Here is a 17,764-nt window from a genome sequence, read left to right as displayed (position 1 = left end):
ATTACCTTGTGTAATATTTAAAACAAAGTACATATGTTTATCTCTTCTACCTTTTGTCATGATTTGTGAAAAAAAATTCAAATCTCTTCTTCTAGCTTTTAAAATCACACAGTACGTTATCATTCCCTGCAGTCACTGGTGTGATGGAACAGTGGCATTACTTTTTCTCCTATATCTTTAGAATTTAATCCATGTGAATTGAAGCATTTCTCATTTTTCCTCTCTCTCTACTTACTAACTGTACATGTGAAATTCACCATGGTTTGTTATTTTGTCTGTTTTCAGCTAACAATATTGAAACCTGAATGATAATTAACTTAATGAAATAGACTGTTAATTTGCAATTATTTATATTAATAACCGACTTCAACAGAGGGGTCATAGCTTAACCATAGGACCTGAAATTTAAAAGTATCCCATTGTGGATTCATGCAATTTGACAAACTATCACTCACAGTTTGGATTGGAGATGGTCTTTTTGAATGAGAGTTTAGTTTAATTGATTCAATTTCCCATCTTTTGCGAAAATCTGGAGCATTGCAGAAACCGACATTTACTGATACAAAATGTGGATATCCCTGCCTTTACCTGTTCAATAAATACAAAACTTTAGAACTGATTTTTTTTTTACAATTGAGCTTCCATACAATCTACTGCAAATTTAATCAAAGGAAAACAAGGAAAACTGAAATGGATGTTGCTATTGAAATGAAAGCATTTAGACGAAGGACTACACAAAAGTTGACATTTAATTTTATTGCAATTTAATTGAGTTTGCTACTTGTTATATATATGGGCTACTAATTAAGGTATGAGTGCCTTGTAAATCCTGGATGAATGCATATTTGCCACATATTGTTGTGGCTAACACCACTCTTTTGTACAAAATGAAGAATAAATCAAAACCAATTAAGATACTGTATGTGTAATTGTAACTAGTGTAAATGAGAAACATGACTATGAAGTGTGTCCTTGAACATGTCTTAGAATTATATTTCATTCTTTATTAGTCTTTCTTTGCTGGCTATCCTGTCCCACTGGAAAATGTACTGCTAACTATCGAATTATGAATGTTGATGTACACAGGAAATATGATTCTTTCTTCACAACCAAGGGCGATCATTTTAGGGAGTTAAAAAACTAACATAATATGTAAGGAGGGCTTTGTGGACAGTAGATTTATTAAGATTTAAATTTTGTGTCAGAAAACATCCAAATTAATGTGTGGGGAGACAGAGAAACATGTTTAGCTTCAGTTGGAGGACAAAGCACACTGAGCATATAGACGTAGCAATTAGTTCTAATGTGGAGGGTTATTAAAATTACTTATACAAAACACACAATTCAGATGGTGAAAGGTGCTGGGATCATGATCATTTTCCTGAAGTATCTTTAAGGAAAAGTAAAAAAGCATCACTTGAGAGATAATTTACATTATCGAAAAAAAAATAGCTAGAATTTAAAGACAAGGTAGAAAGATGACTGCTTATGCGTACTTGTATTTTTTAATGTTACAACATAGCATTATTTGACTTAATACTTTAGGGGAAATATTTCTGTTTAGACTTAGTATTTAATTATCAGGTGGGGTCAAGCCCGTATAAAATCATATGTGGATTTTATGAAGCAGTGCTTTGGCATAATAGCAGCATCCCACATGTATGCTGTTCCTCTCCTGGCAGCTGCACTTCTAATCCAACTCGCTTGGGCCTGGAAAGTGGCAGAAGATGGCTCAAGTCCTTGCACAAGTGCCCATGTGAGATCCAAAGAAGCCACTGGCTTCCGGTTTCAGGTTGGCTCAGCTCTGCAAACAGTTTGGGGAGTGAGCCGGCAGATCTCCTCTCTTTCTCTTTCTCGTTAAAAAATAAAATAAATCTCTTTTTTTAATGTAGATTTTACACTTCAGAGGTGAGAAAGATTTCTGATCTGTGGAAAGCAACGACACTGGTTTTGTTGCATGGTGGAACATGTACTTTCTGGAACTTATTCCAGCATTTGTTCTGTCATGACCCGGATGCGCAGTCTTTTGAATCCTATTCGCTACGCGTCTGCTTTGCACAATGATGAATAATGTCCTTGATGTGCGTTTACTCTTCATTCGTAAGCTAACCCTTCTTTAGCTTGTTAAAAATTGGAATTTGATGGTCCAGTCTTTGGAATTAATAGCTTTGTCATTGCTCCTTGTTTCAAAGATTTATTTTATTTTATATTTGAAAGGCACATTTACACAGTAGACAGGGAGACAGAGGGATAGTCCAACCACTGGTCCACTCCCCAAGTGGAGCTGGGCTGAAAGGAAGCCAGAAGTCAGGTATCTCCTCCAGGACTCCCAGGTAGATGCAGGAGCCCAAGGATTTGAGCCATTCTCCACTGCTTTCCCAGGCCACAAACATAGAGCTGGACTGGAAGTACAGCAGTCAGGACTCAAACCAGTGTCCACATGGGATGCCAGTGTTGCAGGCAAAGGCTTAGCCTACTACGCTATGACATCAGACCCATTTCCCATTTTATATAGCCTCTGTTCCCAATTGCATCAAACAGAAAAGATGATATCATGCTATTATTTTCCTCCCATTTCCTCCTTCTTCCCTAAATATCTGGTAAAAATATTGTACAAATATTCAATTTTTCATTTGACTCTATGAAATCCTTCAGTTCACAGAATGGTACCAGAAAAATGTGGCTGCAGGTCTCAGCACTGCCAGCCGTTTACGGAAGTGAGAGAGGGAATCTGTGTGTCCGGCACTCCTTGTTTGGGAAGAGTCGTCGAGCTTTTCCTTTTAGTTTCACTAATGCTCCCCTATTAGTTGTGGAAGCCAAGATGCAGGTATTGAAAAAGCCCATCCTCTCTGCAGAAGCTCTATTTCTGCATCACCTATCTGGATCGGAGACTCAACTGTGAATGTTTATACTGTTTAAGAGAGTTCATGGATTACTATTACAAACCATTTCTTCAAAGAGAGTAGTTCAGATAGTAGGTCTTTATGGATTGATAAGAAAAATGAAAATGGTATTGAAATCCTTTTCTCTCAAGATGAGAACTTTCCAGAACTTCTGTTTTTCTGCTTTATCGTGTTGTTCTTTTTAAGATAAACGAAAGGTATGTTGACTGAATGTCAGCTCTGTGCTTATGTTACATGAAACACTGTTTCTTTTTTCACATACACAAATGAATATATAATTTAGTCTCAAATTTTGCTTATGAGGTATTTCTTTTTGGGAGTTGCATGCCACTTCTCTTGAAATTCAGAATGGTGTATTTAATCAAATGCTTTTCAGGAAATAGTCATCAATGTTTTGGCTTCTCTTGTGACCTCAGATATGAAACAGCAGGATGAAGTCCTGATGTGGTTACTCTTTCTCATTTAAAAAAACATCTAAACAAAAATATATAGTGAAATGCGAAAATGTGTAAAAAAGTTGTTACATAATGTATGTGCATGTAAGACCTCTCCGCTGTTACCTTTCCAGTTTTTCTCAGACTTCATTACTCAAAGTGACATTTCGCTTAGGGCATACTATATAAGCATGTGGGTTGATAATGTACGGTATGTAAATTGGATGTGAGTGCTGCTATTTAAAAAAAAAAAAAAAAAACGGACATCTAATTTAGGAATCTGATCTCTGGTTGCAGTGATCCATCCGTGTCCCTGCTGCATCCTAGGGCCTGCCTGTGATGCCCTGCGGAGGACTGTAGGACTCAGTTGTTAATTTTATGGTGCACAGTGCCATCAAAGACTAGCAGAGGCAGCCCAGAGCAGGAGAAGAGAGCCAGCTGGGAAGCAGTTAAATGCCTGGCTTCCTGTAAATGGGAAAAGAAAACTTTCTGAGGCAACTCTACTGACTTCAGACTTGAACATTTATGCCATAGAAAAAAAAATCCACCACACATTTTGCATCTTAAACAGTTAGACAATAGTATGGATAAAAGGGAGAAATCATAATTTTAAAAAAGCATTGGGTAATGAAATCAGTGCTTCATTGAACCTGGTCCAACTTACATAGCTACCTATTGACGATGCAAGTCTCTTTGCTGCTAAGGTGGCTAACAGGCATTCTTAATGCAAGTTGTTCTTGAATTTGCTTTCAGTCAGGTGTGATGAAGACTTAGCACTTGATTATTAGAGCAATATCTTATTTATTTTTCTCTGTCAGAGAATGAGCTTCTCCATAGAAGTGGATTTCGTAGGTAACTGAAGTGTATAAACTCAAGTGCAAAAATTACAAGAGAATCATTTTGATGAAAATATCCCTGAAATGTATAAAGTAACACCTGCTGTCTTAAATACTGTATGTCAGGTAATTAGCACTTTTCCTGAAATTAGCATATGGGCTCAGGAGTGGGGCAGGAAAGAAGAACGCAGGCTTCTCCACTTGATGGCTGCTGGCAGCTCTGTCCACAAGGCTACATTAAGTCTTGAGCTGTCCCTGCTGGAGTGGAGCTCAGCTGTAACGAAGTGACATCTCCACTGATGCTTCCTGCTCCTACCACTGTAGGAGAAAGGGAAGACACTGACTTGGCCATGTGATGGCTAACTGCTTGGGGATCACTTCCTGTGATGTCTGCAGGCTCCTTACTGCAGGGTCACTACCCTGAACCTGCTGTTTAGAGGGGAACATCTCCCTTCTCTCCTTTGGGTTATTTTGTTCCCATGGTTTCACCACGATATACAGGGAAGGTCTCTCATTTCTCATTTCCTGCCGCATCATTCCTTAGGAACAGAGAAGTTTATGTGCTTTAGGTAAAGGCTAATGTAAATAACAGATGCTGTGAGGTCACCACATAACCACTTTCTGTATGAAGTTCAAGATCGTTTTCATAAAGGCAGATGATCTCTGTACCTCAGCAGTCCTCCTGACACTTGCAAACATGGCTGATTCCCAGTGGGAGTGCAACTTAAGCCCAGAGCACTGGAGAAATACTTTAGAGTTGCTATTATTATGACAAATCTGCTTTTTACTGGGCAGTGAAATAGTGGTGTGAGTGCTTCTTTTAGGCTTTCCACTTTTAATTGGCTGTTTTCAATCCTTACGCTTTGACAACACAGCTCAGAAAGTAGGTGGCACTTTACATAAAACATGAGTCTATAAAATATGAGGAAGGAGTTCACTGTAAGACTCTTCAACATTTGTGAAATCTTGCAATTTTTTTAGCAACATAAAGGTAGTGATCAAAATTTTTCCCAAATAATTTGAAAGATTGGGTTTGAACCATGACACAAACAGTACTTGAGTATACCATCTAACGGAACACCGACAATTATCTCCGTGTTGTCATGTGCTCATTTAAATATCTTGCTTCTGTGTTGCTTTCAATATTCCCTCTTTCCCTTCATTTCCCTCACCTAATTCTTTCATATCTTTTCACGTTTTGGTAAATATGAGTCTTTTCAACACACTTTTATATAGCTCTTATTCATGAGGCAGGTCCCATGTAGCGCAGCCTTCCATATGAAAGACATCTGTGAAGCAATGAGGTTATGACCAAAATGTGGTGTTGTGCTTTGAAGAGGACCCCACAGGTGCACAGCACTCCTGGTGGGAATCCACCTGCTGCTTCCCCCTCTCTTTGTGCAGATCGCTGGATATAAAGTCAGAGTTGTGCCTCTGTCTTGGTCGCTGCCACTCACAGGAGAGCAGAAATGTATATGTCCACAATGTAGGCATGTTGAAACGTGGCTTAACTGTCTTTAGACAAGATGATGTATAGAAATTCACAATCAGTAATTGCAAAAACATGGAAGCAACCAAAATGCCCATCAACAGAGGATTGGATAAGAAAGCTATGGTTCATCTACTCCATGGAATACTACTCAGCTATTAAAAAAAATAAAATGCAGTTCTTTGTGGCCAAATGGGCCAAACTGGAAACCATAATGCTAAGGGAAATGAGCCAATCCCAAAAGGTTAAATACCACATGTTTGCCTTAATTTAAGATGATATGATGTTATGTATAACATGTTATGTTTTGAATGTTATATGTTGTGTATAAACTAAAATTGAAGTATAGGTGAGGTGGTCACAGAAGGTGGCTGGGAACTCGCATTTACTTTTGGCATGTTGGTTGCTCGTTACTATGTCAATTAATTCCATAATGATGTAAATTTTTGCTGATGGTATGTTGGAGCTTCCAATTGACTGGGATGATACTCTGCTGGCTCTGTCTTCAGGCCAGAGAGGGTATACCTAAGAAGCCGTTGAACTTGACTGGACGATAGGATGCTGGACTCTATGTTTGGTATACGCTTGCAATGGGGGAATCTCAGCTGAACTTGAGCTGTGGTTATGCAACAGGGTGGAGGGATCCACCATGGTGGGAGGGTATGGGGAGGGGTGGGGAGAACCCAAGTATCTATGTAACTGTGTCACATAATACAATGTAATTAATGAAGTTAAATAATAAATAATTAAAAAAAAGAAATTCTTTATGTTCAAAAAGTTTATGCTGTAAAGTCCAAGGCTGAAAGCACCCATGAGACATTTCAGACTGTTGCTTGAGCTTTCAGTATCATTTCAACATCATGCTTATTCTTTCATTTTCCCTCTATTCTTTTTAAGGCTTTTCCTCTACTTTTACTGTGTATTCTCTTGATATTAACAAACATAGCAATACTTAGTCATAGTAATCCTATGTGGGCCAAGGGAAGAAAAAAAATCTGTGATTTTTCTCTTTATATGATCTTTACATAGACCGAACATCTAAGAAAGACATCATGGATATGGAGAAGTTGAGCAACTTATAAAAGTAGAGCTCTATTTTAAAGATGTGTAGCTCTTCTGTTTTTGAGAAGGAACAAAAGTTATACAATTCACAAGCATTTCTCAGTCTTTGACCCCATGACACAGTTGTTTGAATGATTAACTATATGATTACTGCGTCAGTTTTCTTGGGTAGCTGTAACAAATAACTACACAGTGTTACGTATGCCCGTAAGATCTGGAGTCACTTGTAACACCAAGGTGTCAGCTGTGCTGGCTCTGCAGGCTCTGATGGAGAATCCTTTTTCTTTTGCATCTTCTGGTAGGTCCCAGAGATCTGCCACATTCTTTTCCTTGTTCTGATTTGCGCTACAAGACCTCCTTTACCATGTGTCTTTGGGCCCCTTCAACATAAGCTATACGTTTCTCTGCCAGTTAGGAATTTTCAGGAATTTCATTGGTTGTGCAATTTTCAGAGGTTCTAACACAGCGAGGTCTTCCACCAATCTTGTCCAGATGGAGCTCTTTCTCTTGTTGGCTTCTGTTCAGCTGGTTGACTCATCCTTTACCCAGAGACCCGTTCTTGCCAAGAAAATGATGTTATCCAGATACACATGGTGATGTTGGGAATTCAAATTGTATTGAATTTTTGCCACTAGTAGGATGGACCTACAGGCTTGGTTTTCAAAAACATTAGGCTTACTAGCTAAGGGAGATCAAATTTTCTTTTAGAGAAGACATAACTTTCAGAAAATTTACGTTATATCACACAGGGAATTTGAAAGCCTCTGCTCACTCTTCCTATTTGCTCTGGTGTAGCTGGGGCCAATAAACCACTTTCATTGGTGGTCTGATAACAGTTTTCTAAGTTTTCAAGTACATGGCCCTTAAAATCTCATCTTTCATGAACATTTGATTCCGAGTATCCGATTGTGATCATCTGGCGTATCTCCATTGCCAGGTATCATGGACTGAATTTTTCTGACTTCTCTGTCACCAACTTCACACACTGAGGTTAGAGTTTGTAAGGGTGGAGCCCTGGTCTGGTAGGATCAGTGCCTATATCAGAAGGAGATACAGAGTGGAGAGCTCCTTTTTTCTGCCTTTGTACATGCATCAAGGAAAGGTTGTAGGAACACATAGAAAAAGAAAGTCACCAGAAACGGGTCAATCAGAATTTTAGTTTTGCGATTTTAGTCTTCAGAGCTATGTTGAAGTCAGTCAGTGCTGTGTTGTTATGGCAGCTCAAGATGTTGAATGTAACACATGATGTATTGCTTTGAGTATTGCACATTCAGCACATTGAAGTATTGCTGGATTTTTAACCACTGGAACTAGAGTGATGAGTGCCCTTAAATTTAACTGACTTAGTCAATTTTAGGATGCCCACTCTTCAATAAACGCGCTTCAATGAAGATTCTGTAACTCTGTGCGTGCTTCTAGTTGCAAAGTCACTAGGGTTCCCAGAGAAATAGAACTGATAGGATACAAACCAACAGATAACACACACACAAATACTCCATAAGTTTATAGAAAAATGGAAGTAAGAGAGATTTATTTGGATGCAAGATTTTTTTGAAATTCATGCATATTTTTCCATAATATTCATTTCCAAAATAACTATGAAGGCTCTTTAAGTGCATGCATGTATGTTTATACATACACTGTTTTCCTAAGGAATTGACTCATTCAATTGTAAGGGTTTCCACATATGAATATTTGAGCAAAACAATAGGAAAGACTTGGACAAGAATTTGATATCACGGTCTCAAAACACAATGTGTCCTTTTTCATGGAAGCTTTCAGTTTTTGCTTTTAAGGCATCTAGCCAAACTGTTGAGGCCCACTAACATTATGGAGAATAATTCCTTTTACTTGAAATTGGCTGGTAGTAGTAGACACCACTTAAATCTACAAAAATATCCTCATGGTAACACCTGAGTCCACACTTAATGATTTTCTGGGTGTTACAATCTGGACAAATTGGCACAGAAGTTACCAACTCTGTGGGAGAGAGAGATTGAGTGCTGTGAGTGTATATTTTTCACAGACTATTTGGAGATCTTGTTTGTGTAACAGCAATGCTGAGAATTTCATAAGAACAAGAGCGACAGCAAAATATTCCATGCCTAGATTCCCTAGAAAGACCACACACCATTTTACTTGTAAGCTAACAACTTTCCATTAGTGCAACTCTTTGTGATAGTTTTCGGTTTCATATGCTCCTTTTTAAAGCTTTGCTTTGCTAACATGAATGCTTCAAAAAATGGATGACATGTTATTCATTTTTTTCAGAAAGATGATATATAATTGTTCTATTTTTAATGTGTTGGATTCGGGATCCCAAGCACCATTTTTTCCTGCATTCTTATTGCATTTCCATCCATTGGAATTGTCACTTTGGGAAAGGATTGGTGCCTATAGCCCATGTTTAACCTCTAGTAGCAATGCAGTTTTTTTCTTTTTTACTTGTTGCATACCATGATCAGTGGCAAATTAAGCATATGAATATTGAGTGAATTAAAATTAGGACTCTGAAAATACTGTTGAGGAGAAGAGAGGAGAAAAGGGTGTTGTGGGGACAACCAAAGAAGTATGTTTGTGTTTTTGGAACTACCCCTATGGAACACACAAGATCTGTTCTCTTCATATTCATAAAAAAGCAATAAAATAAAATATTTTTCTTTAAAAAGAGAATGTGTCCCGTCTTTCCCCCTATTTTACTTCCTTTTATTTTTTTATATTATTTTAAAAAATATTGTTTATGTAGTTGAGAGGGATGCATGCCCATGTGGCATGTGGTTCTTTGATTTAAGTGGGGAGGATTGGTACAGAGGAAAATGAGTACAGGAATTTTTTTTTCTTTTTCCTTTTTTCTCCTATGTCTGCAGGAGAGGAGAGGAAGGTGCCTGCTTTTTGCTATCAAGCTACATCAACAATCAGGGATAAGGAACAGTCTTTGATGATGCCTTGAGTCCTCGATGTGGGGAAGAGTGTTCTTACGCTATTGCTTGAGTGGTTTTGATTGTTCTGAAAAATTGTTGGCTTTATTGCTCCATGGTTGAGAAAATCTTTCCAAGGTCTATTAGTTGCCACAGTCCACCTTAGTGCCTCACAGACCTAGGAATATGTGGCAAAGCTTAGGCAGGAGAGTGGTCCAACCTGTTCTGCTTTCCATCCTCTGAGGAGGCAGTCAATGTTCCCTGCTATCCTAGAAGAGCTGGCTGTCATGGCCCCTGTGTGCATCTGGCATCACTGGAGGGAGCTGTGCCTAGCAAGGGGAGTTCCCTTACAAAGCCTGCTACAAAGCAACTGAGGAAACCCAATCCTGATACATGCAAGCACTCCATGGTCAGGCAACACATCCTGTGATTTTTCCTTGTAGCCAGGGTCTGAGACCAGTGTCCCAGCTGGGGAGTCACCCAGGGAACCCTGTCTGGGATGACTTCAGACTTTATTCTTGTATGTTTCAGCCAGTGTAGGTTCAGGTGTGGTCTGTCACTTACACCAGACAATGCACGAACTGGTAAATACAGCTTGGTCAATTCTACCTTACCACCATATCTCACACGAGCTTGATGGGTTCTGCAGCCCAATCCAGTAAGCTCACCACAGATCCAGTCCTCACACACACCAGAGGGTGCCACTGCCTATTTGAGGTGACTCCTAATAATTCATGCCAAGCTCACTCCCAGGCCCAGTTTTTGCACATACCAGCCCCTGCTGTGGCCTAGGCCAGCCCAGCTCACGTCCCATCTGCTCTCATGTACACCCATGGGGCTGCAGCTAAGCAAGGTCAATCTGCTCCCAGACCCAGGCTTCATGTATGCCAGCAGGTGCTACTGTCTTGTCCAGGCTGGCCTGCCCTCATCTCTGGTTCTTGTGCTCACCAGTGATAGGTACAGCAAAGCAAAAATGTCCATCATTCCTCTGTCTTGCATGTTCTCAGTCCTGGCTCTTCTACCTGCCAAGGGGGTACTGTGATCTAACCTGACATGACACACATCCAGTCAAGGCACTTTCCAATGGGTGCTATAGCTCAGCTCATCTGCCCTGCACCCATTCTTATTTTCAAGTATGTCAGTTGGTACAAGAGCGACCCTAGCCTGACCATCCCCTCCAGACCAGTCTTCCCCAAGTCTCAGCTTTTATGTTCACCAATGAAAGCAACAGTTAAGCAGGGGAGTCTCCAATGTTCCTCTCTAAGGCTTCGTCCTGGCCCCAGGCCTTGCGTACACCAGCAGGTGCTGTGGCCCAGTCTGAGATGTCCCACTCCCAGGCTCAGTATTTGAGAGCGTGTGCTACAGCCTGATTCAGTGTGGCCTGCCTCATTTCACAGCTCTCACTGGTGGGTGCAGCAGCTTAATTTAGCCTAACCCATCCCCAGCTCTCATGTGAATTGGTGGATGTTGCAGTTCAACCTGGCTTAGCTTGAAATCTGTCCTGGCTCTCACTGGTGCAAGTGTGTGCTATGGACTAACCTTGTCTGGCCTGTTTCCACACCCAGCTCATACATGTGCCAGTGGGTGCTGCATTCCAGCCTTGTCTAGCCTGCTCCCAGTCCCAGCTCTTGTGCTCATCAGAGGGAGCTATGCCTTGCAGGGAAGTTCCCCTACAAAGCCTGCTCCCGGCCCTGGATTCCACGTGTGCTGAAAGTGCTGCTGCAAAAATTGACAGGGTTGACCCCCCAGGACTGACACTCATCAACGGGTACTGCGATCTAGCCTAACTGGCCCACATCCATTCTGGCTGCAGCTCTCATGGGTGAGTGCTAGAGCTGGGGCTGTTGCAGACCCAGCTAGATAAAGATGCAGCACTCATCTGCTCACATGTGGGCTGTGTCTGGGGGCAGGCCAAGCTGGGCCGGGTTCCATCACCCATTGGTGCCTGTGAGAGCCAGAGTGGGTGTGGAATAGGCTAGGTTAGTCTGCAGCACCCATTTGGGTCACATGTGAGCTCGGAGTTGGGGGTGGGCTAGGCTGGGCTAGGCTATAGCTGGGCTAGGCTGGGCTAGGCTGTAGCTGGGCTAGGCTGGGCTAGGCTGGACTAGGCACTAGCAACCATCCACTCAGAATGAGTGTTATACACTGAATACATATGTGGAAATATTGCACTGAACCCCATAAAAAGGCATAATTATTATGTAATAATAAAAAGTTAAACAAACAAATAAATAAGTAACCCTGATGTTTTCTTGCATTTAGAACTAAGACCAAAATCCTCCCAGGTAAAAATGTCTTTCCAAATGCTTAAATCTCATTTGATATATTTCTTCCTGTAAAACCTGCAGTGTTTTTGTGAACCACAAGGCCGCCTTTGTCTTGGACATTCTCTCACTGCTGGTCTTCAGTCGTTTCTATCCATTCCCTAGGCCTCAGAGTGCAGTTTCATGCCCTATGGGACTCTTCCCTACCACCCAGTCTGGATTAGAGTCACCTCCTTTCATAATCCCAGAATTTTTTTTTTTTTTTTTTGGTTTTGACAGGCACAGAAAGTTCCAACTGTTCATGCCATAATGTCTGCATTATCCAAGACTGGATCAGGCAGTGGCCAAGATGCAGTAACTCAAACTGAATCTACCGCACGAGTGTCAGGTAGCCAACTACTTCAGCCATCCCTTGCTGCTGTTCAGGATTTTCATCAGCAGCGAGCTGAAATTGCAAGTGGAGCTAGGCTAGAACCCAGAAGTCTAGCAAAGGAAACAAGGACCCTAGTTGATGTCTTACCTGCCTGCTCCTGAGAAGCAGTTTTGATTGTATAGTATTGGCAGTTACTGATGGTTATTAATTTCATATTCACACTTCTGTCTCACAGAATGGCCTAGGAAGGAAAGATCCTTGTCCATTTTGACCACTGCCTCGGGGGCTGCCAGGTGTAAGTTTTCAGATCATATTCTTGTAACTGATTAAATAGCCTTGCGTTGAGGAATGCACTAATGCATTTGAGAATTTCTAAGGAAAAAGAAACAAAAATGTTTTAGTGTATTTCAACGTCATTACAGCTGCTAATTTCCTTTGACTCTGACGTGTGCTATTATTAAAAAAAAGATGCTAAACACTCTGTGACTATGAACTGAAAGATCAACAGCTGAATTGAAAGCTCAAATCCACGAAAACTCTAAATCCATGAAAGTGGGCTCTAAAATCTTATTTTAGTTGCATTTCTAGTGGGGATGAATTACACATTTTTCCTTTTCTTCTCAGTCATAGGGTCCAGGAGGGTCTATGACAGATTATTCCCCCAAGGGCATTCTCAACTCGATTAAACATTGTATGGTTAAAATCTCTTAGATTTCCTCAGAGTCTATCTTTCACTAAAAGTGACCATAACTTTTGCTAGTGGCTGATTTGATAAACCAAATGACTGTAAGTCAGGCTCATTTTTTACCAGCGTCAGGTGAGAAAGTGCAGGTGCGAGCAGGGAAGGCAAGGCTTTTATTTGTTTTTGGCTTTGTTTTGGTTCAATTACTCAAACTAGTGTCCTGAAAAGAAAAAGTATAATCTGTTTTTTTTCTTTTGAGGGCTTCCTGATGATGGCTATGCAACCTTGCTCCTGCGGAAAGGTGTGCTGGACTGAGAAGGTGCAAATGGATACTTCATGAGAAAAAATGTTTCTGTTCGTTCCAGGCATCCTGCACCTTCTCCGTTGCTCTCAAGAAAAAGATTATAGACCTGGAAGTTGGAGGTCAAGCTAGGACACAGTCCTTGGAAAGAAATGTAGAAGAGATCAAAGATATTTTGTTTATTTCCTTTTTTAAAGATTTACTTAGTATTTGAAAGGCAGATTTACACAAAGAGAAGAGAGAGAGAGAGAGGTCTTCCATCCACTGATTTACTCCTTAAATGGCCTAGAATGATCTAAGCTGATCTGAAATTGGGAGTGGCAGCTCATTCCAGGTCTCCCACACGGGGCACAGGGTCCCAAGGATAAAGGAATACTCTGTTTCTTTTCCAGGCCATTAGCAGGGAGATGGGTGGGGATGCTGGTACCACAGGGCAGAGCATTAGCCTACCCCTGCCAGCCCCAAGGCATTTTTTTATAAGCTATTATGTATGCATAGAGACATACAACACTTTGTCTCCGTATTTCAACATATCAGTTTCTGCTACACTTCCATTATCTATCCCCTAAAACACAGAACCAGTGAGCACAGTCCATATCGGGGTGAAAATAATAAATTGTCATCAGCATGAAGTTAACACACATGCTACAAATACAAAAATGCATCACAAATAGTTTTAAGAGTAACATTTAAAAAGACGCATGTATTTATTTGAAAGGCAGAGTGACAAAGCGGGAGAGACAGAGTGACATCTTCCACCTGCTGCTTCAATCCTGCAATGGCTGCAATGGCCAGGGCTGGGTCAGGGCTGGAACCAGGAGTGGAGAACTGCATCTGGGTTTAGCACAGGTGGCAGGGCCAAGTGCTGGGGACCATCTTCCACTACCTTTCTAGGCACAGAAACAGAAAATCAGGAAAGAAGTACTATCGGATGCTGGCATCACAAGCAGTGGTTTGACTTGTACCACAACACCAGTTCCTAGTAAGCATATTTCACTTCACTTCCTTTACAAGGAAGCTTTGTTTCTAAAACAAAGAGTCCAGGATTAATCTCAGCCCTGCTGTGCTAATGCAAGTTGGTGAAGTCTGTTGCATCTACAGGAAAACAGGTACAGAGTTGTATTACATGATGGATTTAGGTGTGGAGGGTGCGAAACATCTTGGAACAGGACCGAGTAACATGTGCCGTGACTTTTCCAGGGCTGCTCTTCAGGACAATAGAGCCTGAAGCTACAGAGAAGTTTGTTCAAAATTGACACAGATTTGACATGCTCCTTGCGAGGAACGAAATGGAAGTTAGAATATTTCTCTTCTCAAAGAGAGAGATCACCTTCAATACTTCGGCTTGTCTTTGTTTTTTCAATGGGATTCAAGCTTGGAGGTTTTTTTTTTTTTTCTCTTGATCATCATACTTCTATTTAATTCTGCCTATGTTAGATTCCGATTAAATATGATCGCATCTCAAAAGCCAATTATTTGTTCAAAATCTACTCCGTAATACAAAGACCAACCAATACAAGGAACACTAATTTTGAAAATATTGATCTCATTCTGGTATAAATATCTTGAACCACTCAATATTGTAAATTATTTAATCTATTATCAATTTACACAGAGTTTTACAGTCTTAAGACTATGGAAAATAAATTTTACTAAGAACTAGACAAATGCTGAATAGTCACATTATTGAAGAGTTTGCAATTAGACTGTGTTTTTGCCTCACTTCATCTAAGGCAATGCATATTATTGGCTTCTTAAAAACTATATTCCTTCCATCCCCTGCTGATTAGATCTGTGGAATTAACTAATTCATGGGAACCCAGTTTCCTCACTGTAAAACCATAAACAAAAACTCAGAATGAGCAATAGATTATATTATCTGTCAGTCGCCTCCCAGCTCAGTCATTTTATGATTCTAAGTGATGTATCTTCATTCCAGCTTAATTTTTATCATCAATAAAACATTTACCGAATTATTCGTTTTGCAAATAAAACTTGTTCTTTTTGGCGAGTACAGCTGAAAAAGCAACGAGAATTTAATCTGGTAAAAATGAAGAAAACTATTAAAATGTGACATATAGCCTTTACAAGTATTAATAAAGAATAATATAATATACAATTCCCCACTCTTAGGTGATTACAGAAAATAAGAGATTATTATTACTGTTCTCCATGCCTTCCTAATGATTTATCTGAATCAGGGCCAAAGAATGAACAAAATTTCTTTCAGAAGAATAAGCTAAATTCCTTTTCTATTTTATTTGAAGGCAGTAACTATTCTTTTAAAGGACACAACCTGAAGTAAACATTGCTAGGGCTAAAAATGGGATTTCAAAAGAGATAATTGGTAGAAGTCTATTAGAGTAAAAAGCTCCAGCTAGAATGCCGTAGACTAAATTTGGACGAATTTGTATCTGGCCCTTTCGATAATCTCAGTATTGTGAGAAAAGCCAGATTTTCAATGAGCTCAGTGGAACTCAGTGTTTGTGGGAGAAGGAAAAAAAAAAAAAAACAGTGTGACTGTAGTGATCTGGGACAAATGACAATTACAGGTAGAGAGGGACAATTTCTGAGCTAACTAGGTCGGTATTTGGCAGATTCTCTCTGATCTAGTTAAGTTAATGAGGCTTCTTTTGCTTGAAGCCAAGTTGGGAGCTTTGCTAAAGCTTTGGAGGCTGCCAAAATTTTGCTAACAACAAAGTATTTGAAAGAAGGAGAATAAGCATCTCTTGAATAATCAGCTTTAAATATATTAGATATCTAGATGAACAGAGTTAAGAAAATGAGGAAAATCATGGAATTTTTAAAGATTTTTACAAGCTGCTTTTTTTTCCCCTATTTTTATTATGATATTATCTAAGGAACATGTAAGAAAATAAAGGGTAAAAATCCAACAACATAGACATGGATGCCTTCTTACATAAAATCTAAGAGATAAAATGTTACTAAAATTATATAAAAGCTAAGAAGAATGATCCATGTCTGGTTGCCTATGTTTCTGTTAGCTAATGTTTTTATTTCCAAAATTTGTATCTTGCTGAGGAAATTTACTCAAAAGCCTGGCTCACAGATTATTGCTAAATAAAGATCAGGCACAGGCCTGGTTTTAAGCAACATTATCATATCGATGTTAGCTTTGGATTTCAGTTTAGCGTCTGTTCTAAAACGTAACTGACTATGCCAGTTCTCATGATCCTCTCCTGCCGACCATCCATCAGGATCTGCGGCTCTGTCATCTGTTTCGTAATTATGCTCCTATTGGGTTAGATGAAAATGAATAGGGTCTTGAAATAGCTCACTTCTTTTATAATCTGTTATTTTTAAATCAACTATGTCACTAGTTCCCAGACTATGAATTTAATTGTCCAGTTCAATTTTAACAACACAAAGTGAGAATGTGAAAGGATGAAGCGTGGCTCGAAGAGGGGCTTGCCAATTTCATGTGGAGCTGATAGGAAGCAAACACAGATGTACTCAAATTCACACTCAGGCACACGCTGTGTGGTCCTCATACACAGAACCCCTACACCGAAACCCGGGGGCCAGGGGCAGCTCTGCCTCCCAGTGCAGGGTCCCCCGCACCTTGCCTCAATGCTCTCTGCAGCGTGGGCTAATGGGGATACTCACGAGGTTGATATTACTTTTGGAATTGTTTTCATGTAGTTTCAGGTCAGGTGAAACAGAGAGCTCTCTGATGGTATATATATATAAAGTTTTTCTTTCTTTTTGTTTCCTAACTGAACAACAGGCCAAATTCTTGCTTTGTTCCAAAGCCCTTGGCTGCATAACATTGCTGGCGCAGTTACGCTGACCATCAAGGAAACGTTCAGCTGTCACATGCCACCAAAGAGTCATGGGGAGATAGCCTGAGATGTTGCCCAGGTGTCACCTATGACATCTTTTAGTCTCAAACTGAATGGCATGATTATCATCCTAATTCTGATTTTGTCCATTAAAAGAACCAACACACAATTATTGAGGTGGGCATTTGACACAGTAGTTCGGACAGTGCTTGGGATATACACATCTCATGTACAGAGGCTTATGTTGAAGTTTCTGCTAGGCTGCTTCTTCTTTTTTTTAAAGAGTTACTTATTTTTGTTGGAAAGTCAAATATACAGAGAGGAAAATCTTCTGTCCGCTGATTCACTCGCCAAGTGGCCGCAACGGCCGGAGCTGAACCAATCCGAAGCCCAAAGCCTCTTCCAGGTCTCCCCCACGGGTGCAGGGTTCCAAGGCTTTGGGCCGTCCTCAACTGCTTTCCCAGGCCACAAGCAGGGAGCTGGATGGGAAGCAGGACTGCCAGGGGGATTACAACTTGTGGCCATGTGGAATTCTGGCATATGCAAGGCAAGAACTCTCGGGCCTCTAGTCTACCGTGCCCTCTTGCTAGGGTTTGATTCCAGCTACCTGCTAATGCGCCCCTTGGGAGGTACCAAATGAAGGTTCAAGTGGGTGTCTCATACTACGCGTGTGAGACCCAAATGGAGTCCCTGACTAAT

The sequence above is a fragment of the Ochotona princeps genome, chromosome 25 (assembly GCF_030435755.1).
Source record: "Ochotona princeps isolate mOchPri1 chromosome 25, mOchPri1.hap1, whole genome shotgun sequence".
Taxonomy (NCBI): domain Eukaryota; kingdom Metazoa; phylum Chordata; class Mammalia; order Lagomorpha; family Ochotonidae; genus Ochotona; species Ochotona princeps.
This window is presented reverse-complemented; position numbering follows the sequence as displayed.